The sequence below is a fragment of the Ictidomys tridecemlineatus genome, unplaced genomic scaffold (genome assembly GCF_052094955.1).
Source record: "Ictidomys tridecemlineatus isolate mIctTri1 unplaced genomic scaffold, mIctTri1.hap1 Scaffold_42, whole genome shotgun sequence".
Classification (NCBI taxonomy): Eukaryota; Metazoa; Chordata; class Mammalia; order Rodentia; family Sciuridae; genus Ictidomys; species Ictidomys tridecemlineatus.
The window spans coordinates 2,109,685-2,137,352 of NW_027522720.1; the positions used below are offsets into that span (position 1 = coordinate 2,109,685).

The 27,668-nt window shown below is 53.7% G+C and overlaps 1 pseudogene across 1 annotated transcript in view; it reads left to right on the forward strand.

Annotated features, from left to right (window-relative positions):
• Positions 1 to 27,668, forward strand: part of LOC144373522 (endothelin-converting enzyme 1-like) — a 64,226-nt pseudogene that overhangs the window by 33,199 nt on the left and 3,359 nt on the right. Inside the window, exons 3-14 of the transcript XR_013433173.1 lie at positions 4,081 to 4,202; positions 5,219 to 5,365; positions 6,379 to 6,448; positions 7,372 to 7,586; positions 13,688 to 13,830; positions 15,266 to 15,380; positions 18,939 to 19,049; positions 20,707 to 20,805; positions 21,510 to 21,587; positions 23,174 to 23,277; positions 26,469 to 26,579; positions 27,209 to 27,282. The product of XR_013433173.1 is annotated as an endothelin-converting enzyme 1-like (transcript). The remainder of the gene's footprint in view (positions 1 to 4,080; positions 4,203 to 5,218; positions 5,366 to 6,378; positions 6,449 to 7,371; positions 7,587 to 13,687; positions 13,831 to 15,265; positions 15,381 to 18,938; positions 19,050 to 20,706; positions 20,806 to 21,509; positions 21,588 to 23,173; positions 23,278 to 26,468; positions 26,580 to 27,208; positions 27,283 to 27,668) is intronic.

The following is a 27,668-nucleotide window of genomic DNA, read 5'->3' on the forward strand; positions in this document are numbered from 1 at the left end:
GGGCCTGAACTGGTACTGCCAGGTTTACTCTACAATATCTACAATATCATATATATATATATTTTTGCATAACAAAAAAACGTAATGCAAGCTTGTAACAATTCAAGCAATACCGGGATCATAAGGAAAGTTCTCAGCCTCCTTCCTTCTATCCCAAACACCAATCTACACATGTACGCTATTCCAGCAGCATGAGATGTGTCCACGTCACTGATCTGGCAACGAATCAGGTCACCCTGTGTCATCACTCATGGTTTTGTTTTTAGGTTTCCCGCATTTGCTGTTTCATCCTCCTGCCCTCTGTGACAGGCTGTGTCTCTGAAATGCTGGCTCCGTGTGGGGCACATTCTGGGGACAGGGCTACTCTGGGGTCCCAAGGGCATAGAAATTGTTTGGCAGCCTGAGACCAGACCACAGAGTTTCCAACTGCCTGGATACTTTCTTCTTGGGGCCCTGAGTTCCAGAAACTTCCCCAAAGTCTCAGGGAAAGCAGGAGCTGATAAAGAAGGCACCTTGTTCTGCAGGGAAAAAAAACATAAGGATACCATGTGTTGTTGCCATTCCTGGTGCCTGCTGCAGGCCAGGCCCTGCACCGAGATCTCATGGACAGCCCATGGGGATTCAGCATCATCCTCACATTTCGGAGACAGGGAGAAGGTTAGGCCCAGGGAGGGGAGGGGAGGTGCCTGCCTGGGAGGGCAGAGCCCACAGCGGCTTGGGCTTCCTGGAATTTGAACCCAGGCCACTTAAGCCTCTCTGGGGACCAGCCACCCCTGTGTGGGTGTGGCCGTGTGTGTACATCTCATCCTAACAGTTCCCACTGCGGCTCTTACTAGTACCACACCCAATTAATAGGTGAGAGGTTGGGTAACTTACTGGAGGTCGCACGAGTCAGTGGCTGAGGCCCAGGGCAGAGGTCCACTCGGGGGTGTGGTAGAGATCCCCAGGTGTCTGAACCTGAACTTCAGACCGATGCTCTTCACTTACCACTGGTTCCCAGGCTCCACATTCTGGTAAAGGCAGTTGCTTGCCCAGGCTGAGGAAGCCTGGCACCGTTCCTGACACTCTCACCCCTCCTCTGCTGGCCCACGCCCCCATCTTGGCCCACCTGATCTACTCCAGTGGCCTTCACCTAGCCATCTTGCTTCAGCACTTGTCCCTGGAGCTCTTGAGTGAGGAAGGAGAGGGGTGGGAGAATCCGGGGGCCCCAGGAAGCAGAGGTGGGAAGAGGATCCACCAGGGCTCCTGCCCCAGCCAGAGCTGAAGCGGGGTCCAGGCGTGGTGTCCCTGGAGAGGGCGCAGCACAGCACACACCTGCATTTCCTCTCCATGCAAATCCTGGGAGGCACCAGCCCCATCACCCTCCTCCCCTGAGGTGACATCCTGCCTTGTTAAACACAGACGCCGAGCTCCCTTCTTTGAGCACATGTTGCTGAAGGCCTACTTTGTGCCTGTTCAGGTTCTGGGGACACAGGGATGACTAAGACACAATGTGGGGCGAGACAGCCCCACTCCCGCTCCATGTCAGCCTCCTCCTGCCCAAGCAGGGCTTCCTCTGGCCACTTTCCCAGGCCTCTCCCACCATCCTCTCATGGCTTCCGGCACCTTCTCTTCATACTCCGCTGTGTGGAATCAAACACTCTTGTGACTTTAGTTGCCATCTGTTCACCACTGGGCTGCCAGCTTCCTCGGACAGATCTGTGCATCTCCACACCCAGCCTGGTGGCCACCAAAAACCCACAGCTGTGGGAAAGCCAGTGAGTAGGATCCCAGGTTGCTGGAGGAACTTTGAGCTTGGTTGGGGAACCTCTCAACAAAAAAGAGAGGGAGGCCATGCTTGAAGGCAGTGTCGTTGACCTCCAAGTGCTAGGGAAGGAAGGGACAGGCAGCCTCAAGCTGGAACTCATAATGTGCTGTGATTAGCACAGCCAGGCTGTTCCTGGTGAGCCTTCCATGGGCCTCTTATCTGGGTGGCCTTGGGCTCTGGAGGAGGGAGATGCCAGGCCCTCTAGCTGTGCACAGAGCACCTCCCCTAACAGTGGCCCTGGCATTCAGGGTCATGACTGGAGCCAGATGTGGATGGTGAGGTGCAGCTTCTGGGCCTGGCAAATGATGACAGTTCTCCTGCTTGTCCTTCCAAGAGCCTAGCTGCTGGGAAGGGAAAAGCATTGCCACAGAGCTGAGGCCACTGGGGTGAGGGACTCCCCTCTGCCGCCCCATGCTCTGCTTCCTGAGTAGGAGGTGTGGCAGCAACCCTAGCTTGGCCCCCTTTCCCTCCTTTGTCCCCAGGAAGCCTCACACAGGTGTCTCCAGAGCCCAGCAGCAGCCCTTGGTCTCCAGGGCAAGGCTTGCCCCTCCTTGTTCAAGCCCCCAACCTCCATCTCTCACTCAGGGCCTTCTCTTGGCTCTGACCTGTCTTCAGTCCAGCCCGCTGAGTGGCCTTTCCGGGGCTACCTCCCAGATCTCAGCTAGACTGGGCTTGATGCCCTCTGACCAGTGATAACCATGGTGCTATTTATGCCAGAATGGAGGGATGGGGAGCCTTCTGGGTTGAGAACTGGAGAAGCTGATTAAAGACTGGCCAGGAAGTGACTCGTGCCCTTGGCACCCAGCGAATGCCACACACTTTCCTTCTAGCAGCAAGCCCTTCCTGCTTCCTTCCTTGGCCCCACGCTGTCCACTCCCTCCACCCAGTGCCCTTTGCCCTGTTTCTACCTGGAGACCGCCTTTGTTTCTCTTTGAGACCCAGCTCCAATAGAACCTCCTCTGGAGGCCCCCCCCACCCCCAGGCAGAGGGGGGTGCTTCTCTGTGTTCCAGAGCCTCTGCAGTGTTAAAGCACTTTTGTGTGCTGTGTTCCTTCCTTGGCACATCTATGTCCCCGCTAGACTATAAGCTCTTTGGGGATAGAGAGCAGGTCTTAATTTTGTGCCCAGAGTGCTGAGAATGTTCTGGAAGGAGCAACATAGGAGAGGTTCTGGGTAAAAAAAATAGACTGAGAAAGTATGGAAGCAAGTGAGGTTTTAGCAGGGTCCCACGCCGAAGCCTCCTGGGGTTGAGGACATTGTTGTCTGGCCCCAGAGTACCCGCAGTACCTGGCACAGAGTAACCCTTTGCTCTGCGTCCCATGGATGGATGGATGGATGGGTTGATAGAGGCCCATGAGAAAGGTGCCTATGGAGGAGGTGGGTTTGGAGAGATCTTGGGAGAAAGCAAAGGAAGAGGTTTAAAGTCAGAGAGCAACTAATCTGAGAGAAGGACAAGTGGCCAGCCCAGGGTGGAAGCAAGCTGGACAGATGGACACAGGGGCCAGGAATCTTACGTGGTCTGGAGTGGAGCTCTGAGACAAACATGCAGACCCAGAAGCCCCAGCACATAGTAGGTCCTGGGGACCTGAGTACTCAAACTCGTCAGGTACAGATGGGGACCTTCCGTGCTGTGTTCACACAGGAGGGTGGCCTTCAGCAGGCGGCTCTGGACCAGGGGCTAAGGACAGGGGGGATGGGAAGGGAGTCTCCGGGTGGGTGGGTGGGTGGGTGGGGGTCTGGGAACCAAAGAGGATGAGGTGCTGCTGGCCTGAGTTGGGGAGGGACGGGGAAAACAGCCCTTGGAGGCGTCTGCAGGTCTGTTGACTACGCCTGGCCCCCCGAGGAGGAAGCAGAAAGTCAATTCACAGTGAATGAGGCCTTTCAGGCTTCACTCAACCCCAGTGTTTCTCACAAGGAAGGTGAGCTGTGATCTGAAGCCGAGACATGGCTCTGTCCCAGCACCAGGCAGGGGAGTTCCTGCCACATGTTGGCTGGCAGGGATGCAGACTGTCTTGCTGGGTGGGCCCGGGCTGCCATGCCAGGGACAGGTCCTCAGGCCTGATCAGCAGATGGGCAGAGACAGGGCATGCCCTCCTGATCTGCACCCAACTAGGATGGGGGCACTCATACCCACTGGGGCTGGCTGCTCCCTGACAGCAGCTGCCCTGACGGCTTCACAGTGGGGAGCACCGAGGCTCCAAAAGGAACTTGCCTGGGGATCCCCAGCAGGTAAATGGGGGCTTATTCAATATCTGCTATCTCTTATCCTTCTAGAAAATTCCACAGCCAGCTCGAGTGAGGCAGAAAGGAAGGCCCAAGTATACTACCGCGCATGTATGAATGAAACCAGGATCGAGGAGCTCAGGGCCAAGCCCCTGATGGAGCTGATTGAGAAGGTGAGTCCCTGGGACACACTCTGGCCTCCCTCCTGCCGCGCCTCCTGCCTGCCCCTCTGGCTGCAGCTCTCAGGCCCACTGGTGCTCAGCCAGCCTACACCTCCAGCCTCCGCACCCAGCTGGAACACGCAGCCTGTCTGTCTGCCACTGGGTGTGCATGCACGTCTGTGCGTGGGGGGACTGTCTGTTGTAATGTGTGGGGTTGTGTGTCAGCATCTGTTGAGGACATCTAAGTGTCTCAGTGCATCTGAGTGGGCCTTGGGGACGATATTCACTGGGAATCTCTTCCTCTGGATTGCCACTTCCCTTTCCTCAGGAGGTGGGTTGAGTGTGCGAGAGGTGTGTGTTATTCCAGAGAAACCAACAGGGAGTCTTAGGCCAGCAACAGAGCCAGACCTGCTGGCTGGAGGCCTCGCCTTGCTCCTGAGCCCAGGAGAAATCTTCCCTCCGGCCAGGCTGCCTGGCACAGACAGAGATGGCTGCGGCTTTTCTGGCCACCCTTTGCTTGCTCAAGGGCTCGCCATCCTATCTCAGTTCAGGGAAGGTATTGCTGCAGGCATGGGGACTCTCCCAGTCCCTCCTCTCTGGCACAGGCCCCATGTGCCAGTGTGTGCCAATCCTGGAGGACCAAAGAGAATTTCTTTTAAGTCCCAACTTGGAGAGAGACCAAGGTAGACCCTAGCTTATCAGCCTTTTTCAAAATACAGAGCCTTATTTCCCGTAGTCACAATTGGATTTATGTCTTAATAGTAATCACGTTCGTGTGATTGATTGTCCAACAAATGAACAGCACAGGGGGCAAAGTCTCTGGGATTCACAGCTCATTTGTTAAGGATGAGTCTTTGCTCCCTCCGTGGGTCTCCAGGTCACAGGTCAGAAGCCCTTTCATTTGCTCTGGACGCTCCCAGAGGTCAGATGACTGCTCCAGGGTCACAGAGCAAGTCAGCTGCAGAACCAGAATTTGCACACAGGCTCCTTACCACCTTCCCCTCCCTATCTGCTCTGCCTTCTCCCAGCTTGGAGGCTGGAATATCACAAGTCCCTGGGCCAAGGACAACTTCCAGGACACCCTGCAGGTGGTCACTGCCCACTACCGAACCTCACCCTTCTTCTCCGTCTATGTCAGTGCAGACTCTAAGAACTCCAATAGCAATGTGATCCAGGTGAGCAGGCCTGGGCCAGGGAAGCAAAGGGTGTGGCCTCCTCGGGTGGAGGGAGACCTGCCCTGGGCCGTGGCAGCAGGCTCTGGTTTCTAAGCCGGGGTTATTTCTGGCAGCCCCAAGCAGTGAGATTTTTACAGGCAAGAGACTATGAGAGGGCAGACTAGCCATCTCGGTGGGTAGCTCATCATGGGCCACAGAAATGACAAGTGATATCAACTCCTGGGCACAGCTGTAGCCACCTCTTTGTCCCCTCACTTAGCCTCTGGCTCTGTGGTGCTGCTTGGAATGCTTTTGGTCCATCTCTCCCACCAGAGCCTGCCCAAGGCTGAGGATCAGCACACCCAGGAGAGCCGATTAGGGGTCATAAAGGCTTAGTTCTCAGCCCAACTGCGCCACTCACTCACTGTGTGACCTTTACAAGCGTCACCCTCACTGAGCTACACTTTCCTTTTCATCCTAATGAACTATAATAGCAGCTACCCAGGTTGAGTCAAGGTGTGGCCAGAAGGTTCCAATGGTAGCCATCAGGAAGTGACCCTCCTCTGCCTGCCCCACTCTCAGGAAACCTTGTACTGACACTGTCCTCTTGAATCCTCATTCCAGCTCCGAAGGTTAGGTGTTATCCCTAACTTTCTGGGCGAGGAACCTGGGGATCAGAAAGGTTAAGTAACTTGGGTTAAGGTTAAGTCACCTGTGTTGGCTCCTCGCCACTTGGGAAGGGTTTAGAGAAGTAGAGTGCATTGCTGAGGCCAAGGGGTGTTTGAAGAGGAAGGAGGCTCTGTCCAGCCCTCAGAAGGGCCCAGGTCTCTGCAGCTGACCCCACAGGTGGACAGGAACGTGTCTGTCTTATCACTGAGTGATCCCATCTGTGACTTCGGCTACCGGCTTGTGCTCCTGCTCGGACCTGAGCTGGTCCTCAGTGCCTGGTGTGAGAAGTCCTGGGGCAGGCAGAGGCCGCAGGAGACACACAAGCCTGCAGCAGGGCCTTCCTCTCACTCTGCCTCCCTCTTTAGGTGGACCAGTCTGGCCTGGGCTTGCCCTCCAGAGATTACTACCTGAACAAGACTGAAAACGAGAAGCTGAGTGGGACTTTGCAGGGGTTCTCCCACCATGTCCCCCACAGCATACCTGGGCAGGTCTTAGAAGCTGGGGGAACACAGGGGTATCACTTTCCTGATGGGCAACAGGCAGCCCAGTCAGGGGAGGGATGCCCCCAGGCTCGCTAGTTCATATGCAGGCACTGTGGGCACAAAGGACAGGGGTTAGGTGTCATTTGTCCCCATTGTAGAGAGGTGCAGTAGCAGCCCCCACCATTTGAGGGTCTCAGACCTTTTATATACCTCACCTCTAACGCTCCCAGTCACCCCAAATTCACTCAGCCTCTCTGAACATCATTTGCTTTATCTGTCAAATGGATATTCGTTTTACCTTGCCCTATACAGAGGAAGAAATAAGTCTCAGAGACAGAAGTGACCTGTTCAAGGTCACACAGCCAGTAAGTGGGGAGATCCAGAGCCACAACCAGATCACCTCCAACCCCTCACAGCTCTCCCTTCCCCTGCCCGGCCCACCTGAGGTTCACTCGCCTATCCACGGGGCTCGAGGTCCAGTAGGAGAGGGAGACATTACTTAACTGACCACCCAACTAGATGCCAACTGTATACATTGTGATCAGGGCAGAGGGAGCCGAGAAAGGACTTGATTCAGCTCTAGGGATGTGGTGGCAGAGGGTGGTTCAGAAAAGGTGCATTTCCAGAACAGGAAGATGGCTGAGGACGACCCGTGAAGGCAGGGCCAGAGCAGCAGGGGCCAGCCTCAGGGACCTATGTGTGCCCAGAGGCGGTGGGCTTTACCAGGAGCGCCACGGACACCAGTGAATACACACAGCGCCAGAATCCTCTCCAGAGCTGTTTTCCAGCATGTTTCCTGGGCCCCGTGCATAGGGCTGCAGCTGGGCCGGCCTCACCTGGCCCACTGGGCGGCTGGTGGCAACCACTGACAGACAGTTTTGGGGTGCTGGGTCCCACAGGTGCTGCTGGGATACCTGAACTACATGGTCCAGCTGGGGAAGCTGTTGGGCCGGGGAGATGAGGACGCCATATGGCCCCAGATGCAGCAGATCCTGGACTTTCAGACAGCGCTGGCCAATATCACCATCCTCCAGGAGAAGCGTCTGGACAAGGAGCTCATTTACCACAAAGTGACGGCCGCCGAGCTGCAGGTACCCTGTGCGCCAGCTACTGCAGGGGCAGGGCCACTGGAGTACACAGAGTCGGACAGGGCTCTTCAGGGGAGGGGTCATAACCACTTCATCATGACCTTAAAGCCACCCTTGGAAGGAGGTGTTTATGCCCAGGTTACAGATAGACTGGGGCTCAGACAAGTAAGATTACCTGCTGGTGGCCACAGAGTGCAAAGGGACTCCAGAGCTAGGCTTCTTCCCTCGCCGGGCTGCTTCGTGTGACAGCATTTCCCTAGCAGCTCCCAGTCATCCAGCACCGAGCACTGAGTAAAGGTGGGGTGTGGATTCCGACGTTGCTTCTCCCTTTGCTGAACAGGAGATGAAGAGACATGGTCAGGGCCCGGAGGCTCCTGAGGGCAGGGGTGCTGGCCCTGGGACTCAGGCTTGGCTCAGCTTTTGACCATGTCCCTAGGCAATATCCAGAGGCGTAACTGGGAGTCAGACCTGTACTTTCTGTGAAACTGGTGTGACTCACCGGAGACCTGCTGTCCCCTCCGTAGGTCAGCCTTGCCGAGGCTGCCCCCTGGTGGCTGCTCAGGCCTCCAGGGCCTGGGGTGGACTTCCTACTGCTTCCTTCTTTCTGGCCCGTGTGCTGTTGTTGACCCGCTTGTCCTGGGCCCTGGAGGTCTCCGAGGAATGAGCAGAGTGGTCCCACAGATCTCCCTGTTCCTTGCCCTCAGGCAGGAGCGCCTGGTGGCCCTTGCTGCTCTGCTGGGGCGGACCCTGCGCCTGCGGTGGGTTCCACTGCCGGTTGGTCTTCTCCTGGCTTCTCTCCCATCCTTTCCCTCTTCCTTCGAAGAGGAAGTTCCTGCCCTTTTTTCCTCCTCCATCTGACAGATGTATCAGGGGCCACTTGGGCCCCGCTTTCCTGTGCTTCTGGTCTGGTGGGGACACTAAGAAACAATCCCAGTCTCCCTGCCTAGTGCTGTGGGCGAGAGAAGCAGGGCGCTGAGGCCCGGTGGGGAAGGGCTGGGGAAGCTGAGTGTACACCTGCCCCGCAGGGACGTTGGTGTGTGCAGGGCCTCGTGGGCTTCATTCTGGAAGTCGTGCTTCCATTGGTTTCCTGGGTGAAGTGTGTGTCCCTCTGGCCCCAGGCACAGGGCTACAGCCAGCCCTGCTCCACCCTGGCCTAATGGGCAACAGTTTGGGAGTGTTGAGTCCCTGGCTGACTAGATACCTGCACTACATGGTCCAGCTGGGAGGCTGCTGGGCCCGGGGGTTAGGGCACCACCTGGCCCCCGATGCAGCAGATCTTGGACTTTGAGACGCACTTTATCCTGAGGGCTGCGGGGGATGGGGTCTCTCAGGCACAGGTGCAGCCCATGCAAAGACCTGGGCTGAGGCAAGAAAGCCCAGCCTTCTGGTGGCACAGCTGCCCCTCGGGTTCCCAGGGAGGTTGGTGGCAGGGTGAGTGGTTTGCACGGGTTGTTATGGAGATCGGCAGCCTGTGTCGGGCACCATCTGGCACTGTTTTTCCGCTCTAAGGCCGGGAGGTGGAGGGAGATGCAGTTCGCCCCCCAGGTGCAGGGGGCCCGGCCTGAGCGCTCGCCTCACGGCTCTGACGTGGTACTCAGAGAATGGACATCAATCTGGCGTGGCCAGCAGGTTCTGCCCCGGGGCAGCATCTCCCCATTGCTTTCGCTCTCTTGTTTCATGGAAGAAAGGAAAGGTCATAACTTCAGCAGGGGCTGAAGACCACACAGTGCCTGCTGGGGGCCTGGAGTCAGAGGGTCACACCTTGAGCCGTGTGGCCTTGGCAGGTGAGGAGCCCACCCTGAGCCTTGGTTTCCTTCCAGGTAAAAAGCCCTTGCTCATCTGCTCACACCTGTTCTGTGCCGGAACAGAGACAAATGAGACACTGCCCCTGCCTTCACCAGGGACAGTGGCTCTTAACTCTTAAGTCATGGAGTCTTTTGAGAACAGCTCAAAAACTACGGACTGTCACCCAGGAAAAATGGACATGTGTGCATGAAAAAAAAACACAGGCTAACATTTAGAGAAGTCCTGGACGCCCCTGAAACCTGCCTGGCCTGCTCGCGGGTTATGAGGACATAACGTGACGCAGAAGATGAGATTTTGTTTTGTAAACTGGCATGCGCCATGGAAAAGTAGCATCCCAGAAATCAATATCAGTAGTGCTGTGCTTTTGTGATCAGTGATATTTCTCAGGTCCCTATCACTAAATTAACTTGAATCATTTCACCCTGGGACAGAGTGTCTTCTTCTCTGGTAGCTGGAGATTTGTTTTCTTCTCCTACTCAAGATGAATCGAGGAGAGGGACTCCAGGCTTACGTGTGGTTCAAGGCTAGACCTGCTGGAACAGAATGGTGTTCCAGGCTAGCCCCAAGTGGAGTTCGGATCCAGAGCCATGAGTCAGACCGCCTTCTGCTGCTCTAGGGGTGGAGGGGGGCCTTCTCATTCTTTTCTAGGACCTCCCGTCCCGCAGGCTGTTTGGGCCTCGGCCCCATCCTCTGCCATTTCTCCTATAAAAATGAAGCCCGAAAGCACCCTCATCTTTCCCACTCCTCAGGCCTGAGTTGGTTGGTGCGCAGCGGTCCTCCTAGGCTGTGGGCATGGGAAGCAGCTCTTGGGCCTGCCTCTAGGGGATTTGAGTCAGGGCAGAGTGTCCTAGTCCATTAAAACTGCTGCATTAGCCAGGCGCACCTGTAATCCCAGTGGCTCAGGAGGCTAAGGCAGGAGGATAGTGAGTTCAAAGCCAGCCTCAGCAAAAAGCAAGGTGCTAAGCAACTCAGTGAGACCCTGTCTCTAAAGAAAATAAAAAATAGGGCTGGGGGTGTGGCTCAGTGGTTGAGCACCCTGAGTTTAATTCCTCAGCACCAACCAACCAAACAAACAAACAAAACTTCCACATCCATGGAGATGGATCTCGGCACCTGCGTCTCAGGAGTTCACTAAAGCAAGACACTGAAATGTGGACGTCCTGCTGTCAGCACAAGCCTCTTTATCTCCGAGTTGTGAGAATTGCCCTGTCAGGACTCTGCTCTCCCGGAACGAGCAGGTTTGTGATGAGTAGTAGGGTTTTCCCCACCTGATGCCTCACCCTGAACCAGGGATCCGCCACCTCAGTTCATAAAGCCCTGTAACTGGTGACATTTGGTAAACTAACCCACTTTCCCAGGGTCTTTGCCGCCAGGCCATGCATTCAGGTGACCCTGATTGCGGGACCCAGTTTGAGGGTCTCATCAGACACCTCTGAATTCTGTGGCCACAGAAATGTAGAGATGGGCCTGAGGGTCTCCTGCCAGGGAGAGGGGAGGCTCCGGGCCACGGGGGAGGCCAGGCTGAGAGGCCTGTGGCAGTCAGCTCTGGGGGCAGGGTCACTGACCCCATCTTAGGGAAAGGATAGACAGTGCCCAGAGCTGGTTCCTGCTGGGGACTCTGCTCTAGGCCTCCTCACGCTCAGCTCAATGTCACCAGCTCATGTCACCCAGCTCATGTTGCAGGGCTGTGCTGGCGCCCGCCAGCTCGGGGCCCACTGTGCGCTTCTCTTCCCAGCCTCATGGGGGTTTGCCATCCGTGTTGGTGGGAACATTCACCCAGGGAGGACACCAGTCAGCCCCCTACTGAGAACTGGTCGATGACTTGTACCAGCACAATACCGCCTTTGGGAGCTGCGCCCGCCCTGCCCCCAGCCTCATCTGTGCTTTGAGATGTTTGTTCCCCAATGGATTAGATGTCCACTTAAACCCAGGAGCAGGGGCTGGGGTTGTGGCTCAGTGGTAGAGCGCTTGCCTTGCACATGTGAGGCACTGGGTTCAAGTCTCAGCAACACATATAAATAGAGGAAGGTATTATGTCCATCTACAACCAAAAAAAAATTAAAAAATAAAAAAAATAAACCCAGGAACAATGGCCTTGGGGTGGAGCCCAGTGGTAAAGCCTGTGCTTAGCCTGCTCAAGGCCCTGAGTTCAATCCCAAGCACCCTGCCAAATACACCGAGAGACGAGTGCCCTGAGTTTTATTTAACCCCCACAGTAAATCATATAACCTCAGGAAAGTCACCTTCCCTGATCAGCAAACTCAGCCTCTTGTGACTGACTGCCTGTCCCAGCAGGCGGGGATGGATCTTAGGTGGCTTTATGGGTACGGTTTTCCTGTATGAAGGGAATGCATTTCTCACTTCCCGTATTTGTCTTACATTTTGCCCTTTCAAGAAAATAGAGAATGGAGTTTGAAATCTGCCAGGCCCAGGGCCACTTTTGGAAGGTCTTAAGCGATGATCGTAATTTCTGGATTTGCTGGCTAAGTCAGGTGCCCATCCAAGTGATTGACATGTAGAGGTGTCTTTGCTAAAAGATATGCAGCCCAAAGCCTCATGTTCTTTAAAACTGCACACTAAAAATAACTGAACGTGTGGGGAATACAGGGCCAGAGCAGACACATTGCGCAGCTCTGCTTGAGGAAGTGACACCAAGGGACACACGCCAGCATTGAAGCCCGAATCTCTATGTGTTTGCACTTAAGCCGGGCCGCTCCGGCCAGCGTCGGACTCACAGAGACAGGTGGGGGTGGGAAGTGGAAAGCACATAGTTCAAGTCTTGCAAAAGTCATCTGCAGCTGGGTGAGCCACATCCCCAGCCCTTTTTATTTTTCATTTTGAGACAGGGTCCTGCTAGGTTGCTGAGGCTGGCCTTGATTTGAGATCCTCCTGCCTCAGCCTCCTGGTTTTCTGGGATTACAAATGTGCAGCATATTTTACCACAATTTATTTTTAAAATGTTGTAGGACTTCATAACAAAAATCTGCAACCTCAAGAGAGATAGCTCGCATGGCTGGAGGCTGCTGCTGCAGGAGATGCTGGCCATGATGTGGAGGTGTTGGGGGAGACACCTCTGAGCAGGGCACCTTGGGGTGCCAAAGGGAAAGTGAGATCTGTTGGGAGCTGATAGTTATGAAAAGCCAAGTGTCTCTTTGGAAAGCCCTGGGTACAGGTTTTCATTTTAGGTCCTTAAAACAGAGCTGCTGGGGCTGAGGTTGTGGTTCAGTGGGTGGAGCGCTCTCCTAACACGGGTGAGGCACTAGATTCAATCCTCAGCACCACATAAAGATAAATAAATAAAAATAAAGGTATCATGTCCACCTAAAAAAATACTTAAAATAAAACAACAGAGCTGCCGCTGGGCATGATGGTGCATGCCTACTATAATCCCAGAGGCTTGGGAGGCTGAGGCAGGAGGATCAAGAGTTCAAGGCCAGCCTCAGCAACTTAGTGAGGCCCCAAGTAACTTAGCTGCCTCAAAATAAAAAGGGCTGGGGGTGTGGCTCAGTGGTAAAGTGGCCCTGAGTTCAGATCCCAATAACTCCCCAAAACAAACAAGCACAAAGAGCCGAGGGCCTGGTGTGTGCAGGGCTGAGCTGCAGGCTTCTTCCTTCTTGCTGCAGCCATCACCGACTTTGCTGTCCCAGCTCCCCCCTCAGCAGCCTAACCTGTTGTTTACCCCACAACTCTGGCCCTCCTGAATGTTGGATCCTCTGCAGCAGACTGCTGCTGCTGACACCCTTGTTGAGTGGGACAGTGCTGGCTTCTGTGTGTGATCCTCACAGTTACCACATATACGGGACTCATTGTCATGATGATCCCTGTTTTTCACATGAGTTGCTGAGGCACAGATGGGCACATTAACTTATTAAAGGTTGCACAGCTCACAAGCAAGAAAGCTACACCAGGAAAGCTACCTAGCCCATCTCCTGATTCTTAGTTTTTAGGGGTCTGAAGCTCCATGTCTTCCTCTGTAAATGGGGATAATTGTGGCCACTGCTTGGTCAGTTGGGCAGTGGCACATGCTGCATGGGAATGGCATGGTGATGGTGGTGGCTGCTTTCCCTGCTGCTGCTGCAGCCTCTCATCCCACCCTGGTTCCGCTTCAAATGTGGTTTGCCTCTGGCTCCTGGGGATGCTGTCCACAGCAGCGCTCACCAGCCAGCCAGCCTCTGCCTGGAGCTCCATCTGCACCGTGGTCCCAGGACAGAGGCACAATGACACCTTCCGAGGGACATCCGAAGACGGGGCTGAGGAGAAGCCACCCTCCAGCCTCATGCTGTCCCCTTCCCTTGCAGACCTTGGCACCGGCCATCAACTGGCTGCCCTTCCTCAATGCCATCTTCCACCCCGTGGAGATCAACGCGTCGGAGCCCATCGTGGTCTATGACAAGGACTACCTGGAGCAGGTCTCCGCCCTCATCAACTCCATGGACAGATGGTGAGGCCGGCAGCCCTGCTGGGCAGGAGGGGCAGGAGGGGCAGGGCAGCCGGACGCAGTGCGCCGCACCCTGGTGGGCTTCCCCGAGAGGCAGCAGAGGTTGCTGGTCCCCTGGGCAGCTTCAAATCCTGCTGCCCTCACCCAGCTGTGTAGCTGTGGGCATGTCCCTTGTCCTTTGTCGGGGTCATACTGTCACCCATAAGATGGAGATGCAGATAGCACCTACCAAGCAGGGGACTCGTGAGAATCACACAAAATGATTCATGTTTTAACACGTTCCTGGCATGGAACGGGACGCTGCCAATACCACCCATAATTTTTTGGTTAATACGGGTTTTTTATTTTATTTTTTATTTCAAAGGCTTATAGAAATGTTGAAAAATACAGAAAATAGGAAAAATGTAAAATTATTCAAAATACTACTCTTGGTCATTTTGGGGGGTGTTTGTGTGTGTGTGCATATCAGGGAGAGAAGGTGTGAGGGAAGAGAGGTTTCCAATCCATAGTTCTTCTTTCTCCTTAATGTGACTAGATGGATAATCTTCTTTTCCCTTGACTTTTCATTTTTATTTTAGTAGTAGGAGTACTGAGGATTGAACCCAGGGGCACTTAACCACCGAGCCATATCCCCAAACTTTTTGTATTTTATTTAGAGACAGGGTCTCACTGAGTTGCTTAGGGCCTTGCTGTTGCTGAGGCTGGCTTTGAACTCACTGTCCTCCTGCCTTAGCCTCCCAAGCCACTGGGATTACAGACATGCACCACCGCTCCAAGCCTTGCCTTGACTTTCATTATGAATATTTCCCAGTGCCATCCCAAACCCCCTGTGAGGATCATTTTTATAGTTGCATAGTATTCCATCAACTGTACATGCAATATTTGCCATACCCTCCCCCGTAGTCAGACTTTTCAGGGTGATTCCGGTTGAGGCTAGATGTTGAATATAGTGAACATCTTTGTACTAAGGTAACATCTTTGCAAACTTGACTCAGCATGGTCAGTTGGTCAGCCACAGATAGGTTCCCTGTGCCCTGTGGGTGGAACATGGGAATTGTCTTCATGAAACCTGGCTGGCCAGAGCTTCCTTTCCTGCCCCTGCTGCTCTAAGGCCTCTACTTCCTGTCTGGCCTTCAGCAGGGAATGGCAGCCTCCTCCCCACTGTAGCATACACCACCAGGCAAGTCTCTAGGCAGCGGCTTCACAGCTTTAGACACAAAGTAGCTAAGCAGCAGCATGTATTGAGCACTGCTGGTATGCAAGTGATTGCACCGGACACTGGGGGGTTCTAGGCTGAGCGCCAGGCGTTCCTCGGAGAGTTACATTCCATGTGCTTGGAAGGCAGCCGCCAACCGAGCCCCAGGTAGGCTAGGAAGGAGGCCGGGGTGAGGCTGTTCGGGAGCCCCAGGCATTTCTGAGCCAGCATCCTCTTCCCCAGCCTGCTGAACAACTACATGACCTGGAACCTGGTGCGGAAAACGAGCTCCTTCCTCTAACAGCGCTTTCAGGACGCCGATGAGAAGTTCATGGAAGTTATGTATGGGACCAAGAAGGTGAGCTGCGACAGTGATTCCTGGGTTCATGATGAGCACCTACTGTGTGCTCTGCCCTGGGGCTGGTAAGACCACTATACCCTCAGGGCTGTGGCACTTATGAGGGTTGAGTCTAGGAGGAGAATGAAGAGGCCACTGAGGGTCCATCTGGGGTCATGGGAACACTGATGGGGACTTAGGCCCCCAGGGTGGGCAGAGGCTTCTGGAAGGAGGTGGTTATGCCAAGCCAAAGCACAAAGAGGAGTCTTAGCAACTCAGCTGGTTTGCAGAGAAGGTAGTTTCTGTTCTGTCCCTCCAGCTGCTTCCCCGTGGAGATGTCAGCGCTCTCCTTATGTAACTGTGACTCTAAAGGTGGGGACTTCTTCCCCAGAAGCATCAAACACATCAAACACCTGCTCACGAGGGTTCCCTGATTCTTATCCTCCCTGTTTGTGGTCAGGGGAACCCAGTCCAGATCCAGGTTCTCTCAGGGAGCAGGAGTCCCAGGCCCCAGATCCAGTAGGCTCCACCCATCTTAAGTGCCCCCAAACCTCTGCGGCTCCTTTTGTAAGAGGCTTCCAGGCCTCCCTCCCTCCCTCTCGCCTGGGAAGCTGATGCCAAGAATTCTGATGCCAAGAATGAGGCCTCCCATCTCATTTATGCATCCAACAAACAGTTACTCCTGCACTGTCACCATGGGCCAGGCCTCAAGCCCAGTGTGGGAATACCAAGATGGGTGGGATGGGTCTGTGCCCAGGAGCCCTGCCTGCCTGGGAGGTACCAGGGCTGACCTGCCCTCATGTACCTAAGGCTCAGAGAATGGCTGGGAGTGCCCCGGCTGCAGAGCAGGGGACGCTGGGCAGAGATTTGAATGGGAGGTTCTGCTTCTTACCACACAGCCTTGGGCGGGTCACTTAAATGGGGCAGGGACTCGGTCTTCCCATCTGTGAAAAGGTGATCCCTGGGCTCCGTTTCCTTAGGCCGTAAAGTCGGTTCCAAAGGTGGAAGCTTCTGCTGCATGCCTGGCCGGCTGTCCTCGTGCTACCTGCCTACAATCCGCAGATCTTGGTGGGGAGGAGGGACCCCTCTCCACTCCCTGCTTGTGCTCCTCGGGTTACGGTGAAGAGGCTACATGTCGCACAGCCTCCTCAGGGGCCTGCTGGCCCCTCCTTTTCTGCCCGGAGGTGGCCCCCACGTCAGATGAACCTGCCTGACCCTTTCTTGTTTCAAAGAGTTTTCTCCTCATTCCAAAACCTTTGTCATAGGCAGTCAGAGTGGCCTTTTTGCGGGAAGTCACTGGAGCCAGACTCTCTGGGCTCAAGCCCACCGCAGCACTTACTCCCTGGGTGCTCCCTTTGGGCCAGTGACTTAACCTCTCTGTGCCTCGTTCCTCTCCCTTAGTCTCCCTCGAGCATTCTAGGCGTGCGGCCTGCACATCCTGGGCTCTCAGGCGCTCGGTGCTGTCACGGCTGTTGACATCATTACTGCACCTCTGTCTCCTGCTGGATGTTCTGGGCATTTCCACAGAGTCCTCAAGGGCAGGCCCGCCGTTGATTCAGCTCTAAATTCCTGAGACCTGGCAAAGTCCCCGAGCAGGGGAGTCACTCAGGGGACAAATGCGTGTGTGTAAAGTGAATGGGCTTCTCCAGAGACACCGGGCAGAAGACAATAAGAATCTGCCCGTGATCCAGCCGTCAGAGCCTCTGCCAAGCCTCACAGTTGGAGACTCCCTAGCTTTGACCCACTATGTGCTTGGCCTCAGCATATCCAGGCCAAGTCTGTGTCCAGCTGTGGGCTGCCCAGTGGCTGGCAGGGCTGCAGGCAGGAGGGAGAGGGGAGCAGAAAGCAGCCATTGAAACGGACACAGGTTGGGACAGCTAAGCAGAATCCAGGGGCTACACTTAGACTAGAATGACCTTCCCTTCCTTCTTGACTAGAAAAAAAATGTTTTAAGTCATAATTTACATACAATAGAGTATTTAGTATACCTGGCCATGGTGGCACACTCTGGTAATTCCAGGGAGACCCTGTCTCAAAAAAAAATTTGAGACATAGAGTAGTTTAGTGTGGTGTGAGGGTGGCCCTGGGTTCCATCCATAGCACCCCATTAAGAAAAAAAGAAAGCAAGCCCGCCTAGCATGTGTGAAGCCCTGGGTTCAACCCCCAGCACTTAAAAACAATATGCACACACATGTGTATAGAGTGTGGGTGAAGGATACAGTTTGTTGATTTGTGACAATGAAGTCGTGCGTGTGACCACCAGCCCGGTCAGGACAAACAAGGTTTCTGTGGACCCAGTTACCCGGCATGCCCTCGGGCCCCTTCCTGCGTCTCCCCAAGGTGCTGCAGATGGGCAGCCGAGTCCTACACTGTCTGCCTGGCCGCCTGGCTTAGTGAGTCTGTGGAATTCGTCATGTTGTGGCATCTCTGAGTAGCTGGTTCCTCCGTGCTGCCAAGTGGTATGTCGCTGTAGAAAAACAACACATTTTGTTTATCCATCTGTCTGCCGATGGGCATTTGGGTTGTTCACAGTAGGGCTGGTGTGAAGCAGGCTGCCCCAAGCTGGTTGTCACGCCTGTTCCTCAGGGTTAAGAGGACCCTGCAGCCGGACTGGTTTCCATAAGCAGGGTCATCACACCTGGTCATACACACTGTCCATGGAGGGATGGCCGGGCAGGGGGACAGCGAGGCTGAAACCCTCCCGGTGCTCTTTATCAGCCCATGCTCTGGGGAGCTGCAGCTCAAGGACCATTTCTGGTTCATACTGAGGTGTCCTGTGGGCTAGCACTGCTTGTGGGTGAGACTGAGGAAGAACCAACTTAAGCCCGGCAAAGTGACACACCTGTGATCCAAGCTGCTGGGGAGGCTGAGGCAGGAGGATTGCAAATTCAAGGCCATTCTGGGCAATGAGCATTGAGAGACCCTATCTCAAAATAAAATATAAGGAAAGAGCTGGGGTTGGGGTGGGCATGCGGTTCAGTGGTGAGGCACTTGCCTGGCATCCTTAGCACATTAAAAAAAAAAAGCCGACATTGAAGTTTTGTGATGTCACTGTGGCCTTCTCTCTCTAGGAGGCTGTAAATGGGGCTGGGCCCCTGGCCTTCTGGGAAGGTTGCCGTTGCTCAGGTGGACAGGCAGCTTCCTGAGGTTCTGTGCCTCCAAGATTCCTTGTGTCCTCCAGGAGGCAGGACCAGGTGGAGTTGGCGGGAGCCCCAGATGGAGGACCAGGCATGTCAGAGTTCCCATCCCTGTGGCACCCCTACCCACTGTCACCTACTGGACCAGTGACTGCCCTTACTGAATTTCTGCTTCCTGTCTGTCCAGTGGCCCATCGCTGCCCACTAGGGGTGCTCAGTGGCAGACCTTCGTGAAGTGCCAAGCACAGAGGCTGGTACTCAGGAGACAGTAGATGGTGGCCATGAGGGGTGTCTGTGGCCTAAAGTAACTTCTGTAGCCAGAAGAGGTTTGTCTCCCTGGAGTTCTGGGGGGAAGCACAGGCCTCCTATGGCGCCACCTCCCAGCCAGGCCTTGGGAGAAGGAGGACTGGGCCCAGTGACCCTCTGCGCTCGTGTTTTTCAGACCTGCCTTCCTCGCTGGAAGTTTTGCATGAGTGACACGGAAAACAACCTGGGCTTTGCCCTGGACCCCATGTTTGTCAAAGTGACCTTCGCCGAGGACAGCAAGAACATAGTAAGTACCTCCCCTGTGGACAGAGTGGGCATCGCATCTGCTGGACCACCCCCCACCCTGCCGCCAGCCTGACAGCCCACACTCTGCTCTGCCCTGGGCCTTTCCTGCTCCAGGCCACAGGATCCTGGGGCCTTCTTTAACTCAGAGGCCGTCTTCTCAGGCTGCAGGGTAGGACTTACTAAATGACTTCCGTGGTTGAGGGCCAGGCCAGTTTGTGTTATTTAATTTGATCTTCCCAGTGACCCCACGAGGCTACCACAGCCATCTCCACCTCCTGGGGCTGTGAAGGACCCCACCAGGTAATGTTGACCTGGAAGTGACATTTTTCTTACTCTGAGGGTGACAGAATTATTCGGGCAGGTAGAGGATCATCATGGCTGAGTGCTGGGGAGACAGCCAGCCCCTAGCTCAGATTCTGGCTCTGTCACTTGGCTGGGTGACTTGAGCGGTGTTCTCCCCTCACCTGGGACATGAAAGTAGGGCTGTTTCATCTGCAGAGGGGTGTTAAATTGTTAAGGTGAGATTGCAATAAATCACCAAGTGGATCTTAAAGCAAGAGACAGGCCAACGGCCAGGCTGCTAGTCCACACCCTTCCACCCCCTCCCAGGGTTCGAGCACACCTTTTGTAGTCCAAAACCATATTAACGCATAAGTGGCTGTTGCTATGACTCAAACCATAAACGAACATCATAAGATCTAAAATCATAAGCAGTAAAGAGGGTGGGCCAAAACATCCCTAGTCAAGGACAAGTTAAAGAATGGCTACTAACATCTAGACAGTCCACCTCTGACAGGGTAGATTGTCCAAGAAAAATGGGAACTGAAGAGGGGACACTTTCACGTTATATAAGACTTGCCATCTGTGTCGCCTAACGTGCTATGCTAGGCAACCGCTCGCTGATGGGTGCAGAGGCGGAGCTTTTCCACGGGAGAAGTGTTTCTTACATGATGTGGAGTCTCAGGGCAAAATGGAGTCTGTGTGGTCATTGCCCACACAGCCTGGCCATAACAAAATGAGATGCTACACGTAAAGAACACCTGGCCCAAAATAAGCTACAGTCAATGGCAGCAATTGTTTATCACATCTGCTGAGGCAGAATCTGAATCCAGGTCTGTCTGGCCCCAGCCCCACGGCTCTTGCCTTCCCCTTCCCCAGAATTCTTCCATCTTCTATCTTTGGCCCCTGGGTCTGCCCGTGCATCGTCACCCTCAACAGCTGCCATTTGCGCCTGAGTGTGGCCTTTCTGAGTGCTCCTCAGATCAAGTTCTCTGGGTGTTAAAGCTCTATTCCATCAAATAGGATCCCATCAGCCTGGGAGAGGCCATGTCTTCTGGATGGCTCCAAAAGAGCACTCCACCATGCTAAAGGCTCCGAAACATCCTGCTGCGGACCTTTCTGCTTCCCCAAGGCACATCCAAGCTCATTCGACCACAGAGACCAGTGCGCGGAAAGCCCGTCTTGTCTCACGGGATGTCCATGTTAGGAACATGGTCTGGAAGCACAGCCGTGGCCACCCTCTTAGCCCGCTCTGCAGAACCTGAGGCCTTGAGCGTGGGCTCAGTTTGACCTCAGGTCCAGTGTCATCCTGCCTGGGGCACTGGTTGCATCTAGGGGGCCAGTGCCCAGAGCTGAGGGTGCAACATCTGTCTCCTCAGGCCAGCGAGATAATCCTGGAGATCAAGTAGGCCTTTGAGGAGAGCCTGAGCATGCTGAAGTGGATGGATGAGGACACCCAGAAGTCAGCCAAGGAGAAGGTAAGGCCGCCCAGGGGCTCGGGCACCCAGGCTTCCTGCACCAGGCGAGAGCAGCAGAGAGAGAGCAGGGCTAGGAGAGGCCAGCCTGTCCCCTGGGCACGCATGGATGCTGTCCTGCCTTGTGACCAGTCTAGCAGGCCTGGGGGACAGCCTGAAGCCCAGTGTCACACATCTCTTGGCTGAAGGTGGACAGGCAGGAGAGCACGCGCAAGAGAGGTGGACCAAGCCACTGTGGTGCCCGCTCCCTCCACAGCTCCCAGTTCCCCAGCGGTGGGGGATGGAGCCTCAGAACCTCATCACCTGCCAAAGGTTCCAACCCTTGAATTTTGGGGACACATTTGGACCATAGCAGCTTCCCTTGGGGAAGCAACATTTAATCAGAAACCCAAAAGATTAACTGGGGGCTGGGGTGGTGGCTCAGCGGTAGAGCACTCGCCTCACCTTTGTGAGGCACTGGGTTTGATCCTCAGCACCACATAAAAGTAAAAAAAAAGATATTGTGTCCACCTAAAAAAAAAATAAATATTTTTTGTTAAAAGATAAGTTAGGCAAGGAGAGAATGTTTCCAAAAAGAGATGTGAAAGTCCTAAGTGGGGAGGTGCCTGATCCCCCGCACCTTGACCTGACCCTGAGCACAGAGCCCACAGAGCTGGGGCCAGCAGGCCAGCATCGCAGGTGCTCAGTTCTGTGTCCCTCCCATCTAGGCGGGCGCCATCTACAACATGATAGGCTACCCCAACTTCATTATGGACCCCAAGGAACTGGAAAAAGTGTTCAACGACGTGAGTGGCTTATGCCCTGCCATCCCAAGTGCCCACTTGGGGAGGGGCCAAGGTGGGCGGGACGCCCAGGGCTTCTGGAGGCAGGGAGGCTGACCTGGCATCATGACAGCCATCAGGGGATTAGCTCAGTGGGAGAACGCTGGCCTCGCTTCATGACTCCAACTGGTTCAACCCAAGCACTACATAAAACAGGGGGCAGGGGGGCTGGGGTTGGCTCAGTGGCAGAGTGCTTGCCTCACACACGTGAGGCCCTGGGTTCGATCCTCAGAACCACATTAAATAAATAAATAAATAAATAAATAAATAAATAAAGATATTATGTCCATCTACAACTAAAAATTTTTTTTAAAAAAAAAAGGTCTTGGGGAAGCAGATCCTAAAAGGTGCAGCACCACCTGACCCTGACTGAGCCTAGAGCCCATAGGGCTGGGGTCAGCTGGCCAGCATCACGGCCCTAAAACACCACGAGGTGGGTAGAAATGTGAAGCCCCTCACACCCCCATTCCTGCTCCAGAGCGGCCACCTGTCTTCAGGGTTGTACCCCAACCTCCTCAGAGAAAACTTGGACCTCAAATTTTGACCTTGAGATGGGGATGGGAACGAGGAGGCAGCCATCCCAAATGCACGGTGACATTCCACTGAGGCAGAGGGGGATTGCTGCCTCCCTGCTGCCAGAACCTTCGGCACATCATCCCTTTAAGTGGGTTGTGATTTTGCCCCAAATGATAGTTTCCTATCTTCTCATGAGTGAAATTTCTGAAATTCAGGCATTTTTGAAATTATAATAACCTCTCATCATGGTTCTATTTAAAACCTAAGACTATTAAAATTACTTCTGAGAATAGGAGACTCATTCCACAGCCATGTTTCTTGAGAACAGTTTCAGACACCCCAGGGTCATTATGATGCAAGACCCAGAGTCTCCTGGAGATAGCTCAAGCAGGGCCCACAGGACAGGGGCCTGCCCCTGAGGGCCCAGTGTTTTATCGAAGCCCTTGGGTAAACCGTAAATATCTGAAGTGGACCTGGGGGAGGGCTTTGTACCTGTCAGGAGCTGAGAGGCCTTGCCCAGGGATAGGGGTGTGATAACACCTGTCCCCTGACATTTCAGAGCTAGATTCCAGCGTGGTTCATTAAATCTGTGCTGTCCAATTTGTTAGCTACCAGCCATGGGGGGCTATTTAATTCATCAAAACTTAAGTTAATTAAAATTTAATTACAGTAGCACATTTGAGATGCTCGGTAGCCACCTGTCACCAGAGTCTACCATATTGGCCAGGGTGGGTATAGAACACACGGAGAACACACCCATCGTCACAGTCCTGCAGGACAGTGATGGAGATACTTCTTGCCCAAGGGAACCACTGCCGGGGCATCCTGCAGCACTGTGACACTGTCAGGCGCCTGAAGGAGACAGTTGTTGCTGGGCCCAGCAGGTTAGAGGCCTCCAGAGGGGCGGGAGCCTGCAGCTCCGGGCCCACACTCTGGCCCTGGGCCTGCGGACCCATCCCTTCACCTCGAGGGGTCTGAGTTTCTGAGTTTTCTCTGGGCATGCTCCCAACCTGTGTCTCTGCTTCTTTCTTCAGTACACGGCAGTTCCAGACCTCTACTTCGAGAACGCCATGCGATTTTTCAACTTCTCATGGAGGGTCACCACTGACCAGCTCAGGAAAGCCCCCAACAGAGACCAGTGAGTCCCCCAGGCCCGGCCAGGAAGGCCTTGGTTCCCCACCATAGGGATGCACCCCGCTGAGCTTGCCTTCCCCACCCACTGTCAGGTGCCAGGTGTGACTGTCACAGAGGCCCTCTTTTCAAATTAAGAAACCAAAAGCCGCTGGGTATGGTGGCACATGTCTGTAATCCCAGCAGCTCTAGAGGCTGAGGAAAGGGGATCACAAGTTCAAAGCCAGCCTCAGCAACGGAGAGGCGCTAAGCAACTCAGTGAGACCCTGTTTCTAAATAAAATACAAAAGAGGACTGGGGATGTGGCCCAGTGGTCGAGTGCCTCTGAGTTCAATCCCCAGAACCCTCTGCAAAAAAAGCTAGAGTAGAGCCCATCCTGGCCCCAGTCTGTGCCGCAGTGCCCAGCCTGTTGGCAGAGTGAAGGCCTGGCACCACATCCCAGCTTCATGGCCTCTGCATTCAGAGCCTTCATTTCATTATCTTCGAAGTAGAAGGGAAGGGAACTGGTTCTGGGGTCATTGAAGCAATCCAGTGTGGGAACTGGGGAGAGCCAGGCCCTGAGAGGAGGCCCTCCGCATGGGTGAATGTCCCATAACTCCTCACAAACAGGAGCGGTGGTTTCTCCCACTGTCTCCCTGAGAGCTGGGGAAGGTTCTAGAAGGGCGCTGATAACCAAGCACATTAACACACTGCAAATCCCACTGTGCATCAGTGTCCCTTAGGGAGCAGTTTCAAAAATATTCTCCTAGGATGAGGGTGTAGCTCAGTGGTAGAGTACAGCCTAGTACTTGAGACCCTGGGTTCCCTCCCCAGCACTGCCAAAAATGTGAGTGTGGGTGTGGGGGTTGCCTCCTGACGTTTTTGTTGTTGTTGTTGTTGTTGTTATTGTTGTTGTTGTTATGGTGGTGTTTGGTTGTGGGGGCTTTTGCAACGGGGTTAGGGAGTTCCTGGGGATTGAACCCAGGAGGGCTTTATCACTGGGCTAAATTCCCAGCCCTGTTTTATTTTTTATCTTGAGACAGGGTTTGACTAAGTTGCTGAGAGCCTCACTAGGTTGCTGAAGTTGGCCTTGAACATGTGATCCTCCTGCCTCTACCTCCCAAATTGCTGGATTACACTTGGGCACCACTGCACCTGGCCATAGCCTAACTTCTACCCAAGATCTTAAGTCAGAATAATCTGGAGAAAGACCCTTCTTTTTAAAATGGTCTCCCCAGGAAAGTTAGATGTAGTCAGCCCGGTACTAGTCCCTCCACTCCTGAAACAGGATAAATCTTACCAAAAGTCAGAACGAGTCCTCTTTGCCTCTGGCGCCCTCTCGTGGGCAATGGAGGTTCAAACATCCTTTTCCTCCAAGTTTTCCATTGTCAACCAGGGTCCCCCTAACAAACAAGAAGGTAGGTGGGCCTTCGCCTTCAGAATATGGCACAGACACTACTGCCAATTTACCTGGCTTTTTAAATTTTAGATTAAAATTTTTCACTTAAACTTGTCTTCTAGCCAGACACAGCAGTATTCATCTACAACCCAAGCTACGCAGGTGGCTGAGGCAGAAGGCCTGAATTGCCAGCCTAGGCAATTTAGCAAAGTAAAAAATAAGGGCAAGGGATGAAGCCCAGTGATAGAGCACCCCTGGGTTCAGTCCCCAAGGAAGGAAAGATTAATGCAGTGTGGAAAATCTGAACCAGTCGTGGTGGTGCACACCTGTAATCCCAGTGGCTCAGGAGGCATGGGCAAAAGTTCAAAGCCAGCCTCAGCAAAAGTAAGGTACTAAGCAACTCAGTGAGACCCTGTCTCTAAATACAATACAATATAGAGCTGGGCTGAGGCTCAGTGGTCATGTGCCCTGAGTTCAATCCCCATTAGCCTCCTTGCCCCCCCACAAAAAAAATACAATATAAAAAATCTGAAAACTTATCCATGAACTTTTCATGCCCTGTACACTAAAATCATTGATCTGTCTTGCACTTTTTGGATTTTTTACATAATCATGGCCTCATGCATTGGTCCTTTGGAAAATAGCGTTTTGCCAGGCATGGTAGCACACGCCTGCAATCATAGCAGCTAAGGAGGCTGAGTCAGAGGGATCATGAGTTCAAAGCCAGCCTCAGCAACTTAGCAAGGCCCTAAGCAACTCAGCAAGATCCTGTCTCTAAATACTATATTAAAAAGGGCTGAGGATGTGGCTCAGTGGTTACACACCCTGGGTTCAGTCCCCAGTATGAAAAAAAAACAGAAAAGAAAAAAAAATGTGGTTCCACTAAGATTTACAGATTTTTCACTCTCATATGCTGCAGCCAAAATTTTTTTTTCACATTAGTTAACATCATAGTTGACCTCCTGAGAAAAGTTTTAAGTACTATCAAATTCATGATGGTCAATACAAGTTTTCCAAAATTATAATTTTTCTTTAAAACTTTAGTTTTTTTGAAACCTCAGATTTTTATCATTGGTAATAAATGACAAAATGTGAATTTTTCCCCTGAGGTGCTAAGCTTCCCTTTTCATTTTCAAGAACATGTCTGCCTAGTTGCCCAAGTCCAAAATTCCATGGCTGGTCAGTCATCCGAAGAGGATGAGAGAGGTCTGAAGCACCACGTGGGTATTTCCCCATTGGTCACACGGGATATTAAAGACTGGTACTTGGGGGCCGAGATTTAATGGAATTAATAGTTAGGCTACTTTTTCCTGGGTGTTGTCAATGAAAATGACTGGCTGGATTGTTTTGGTTGGAGCACCTTCTGGGGAAGGAGAGGTGGCCGCTAGGACTTGCCTGGCTCCCTGCCTAGGTGGCAGCAGTGTCATCCACAGTTGCTTTTGTACCATGATGCACATCTCAACACGTGGCAGAGGCAAAGTGTCTCAATGTTATAATGAAGATAGTTTTGACATCATAAACCAGAGGATCTTGGGGACTGTCCACAGACCACACCTTAGAACAGTTTCTAGACACATTTCAAGCCTCAAAAATAACCTCAGTTCAATATCTGATGGTCCCTCTTGCTGTCTGTGAGCGCCTTGGTGTGGCACCCTCTGAGGTGACATCTCTGATTATAGACATTCAGGTGTTTTCTAGTTTCCCCCTCAGAAACAGTGCTGCCCGATGTCCTTGTGCTGACTTGGGCCCGGGGTCAAGGAGAACCCACTGGAGTTCCACTCCGCCCACCTCCTGGGCTCTCTCGCACCTGTTGCTTGCAGGTGGAGCATGACCCCGCCCATGGTGAATGCTTACTACTTGCCTACCAAGAATGAGATCGTGTTTTCGGTTGGGATCCTGCAGGCGCCCTTCTACACCCGCTCCTCGCCCAAGTAGGCCATCTCTGGTACTGGTGCCCTGATGGGTTCCCCGCCCCTTAGCCAGCCCTGTGTCTGCAGCTGACCCTGACAGCCATCTTACTGAGCCATCTGAGCCCCGGTGGCAAGGTGGCCTAGAATTGCAGCGTCGTGGGTGCAGAGCGCAGCATCCCCCGTCCCCTGCCTTCCCTCCAGGGGTCTCTGGGGCCGAAAGCTCCTGCAACCAGGGAACATGGCACAGTTGTGCAGTCAAGAGCCCCATGTGGGAAATACTGCTGTGACGGTGGCTTAGAGCAGTCACAGCCAGGGAGTTGGCGGGTGAGGGCGCTGTCTTAGAAGCTGGACTCCTGGGATGACCGTGTGGAGCTTGGGAAGAGATGCTGGCCCATTCCCAGGCTCCGTTTGCTTTAAAGCTTAACTGCTAGTCTGTGGGAGGGGACAGTGATCCTCTAGAGTGTCCAGCACGTGCATGTCACCCACAGGGCACAGCTGGCTCCCTTAGACTGCCCAGCCTCTCATTGTCTCCAGGGCTGTGTCCCACAGAGCCCCGAGAGACTCTGCTACATCTCAGGCCCAAGAAGTGAGGGCCACATGACAGGGCAGGAGCCAGAGGCCTTGTTCTCACTTTGCGTTTCTCCCTCCAGGGCCTTAAACTTTGGTGGCATTGGTGTCGTTGTGGGCCATGAGCTGACTCACGCTTTTGATGATCAACATACAGGTTCCTTGGGGTCCCTCCAGACAGAGCCCATCAGCTTCTTAGCCCCGCTGCCTCTGCTCCCTGGGACTTAGCTTTGGAGAGAAGGACCAGAGTCTAAACCCTGGCTCAGCCGCTTGCCAAATGCTCTCAACTCGGCAAGTTACGTCATTCTCCAAGCCTCCTTATCTGCAAAATGGGTGCAACAGATCCAGGTGGGGGTGGAGAGGATCGTGTGAAGACTATAGCGAGCACCTTCTGCAGGGTGCTGGGTGCTCGGTGCAAAGTGGGAATCAGAGATGTGGAAGTCACACCCTCCTCAGCAGCTAATGTCCAGGGTCTTCCTCAACTGCCCCCTCTTGGGGACAAGAAGGAAGTGGCAGAGACCCTGGAGACCAGGCCTGTCATGT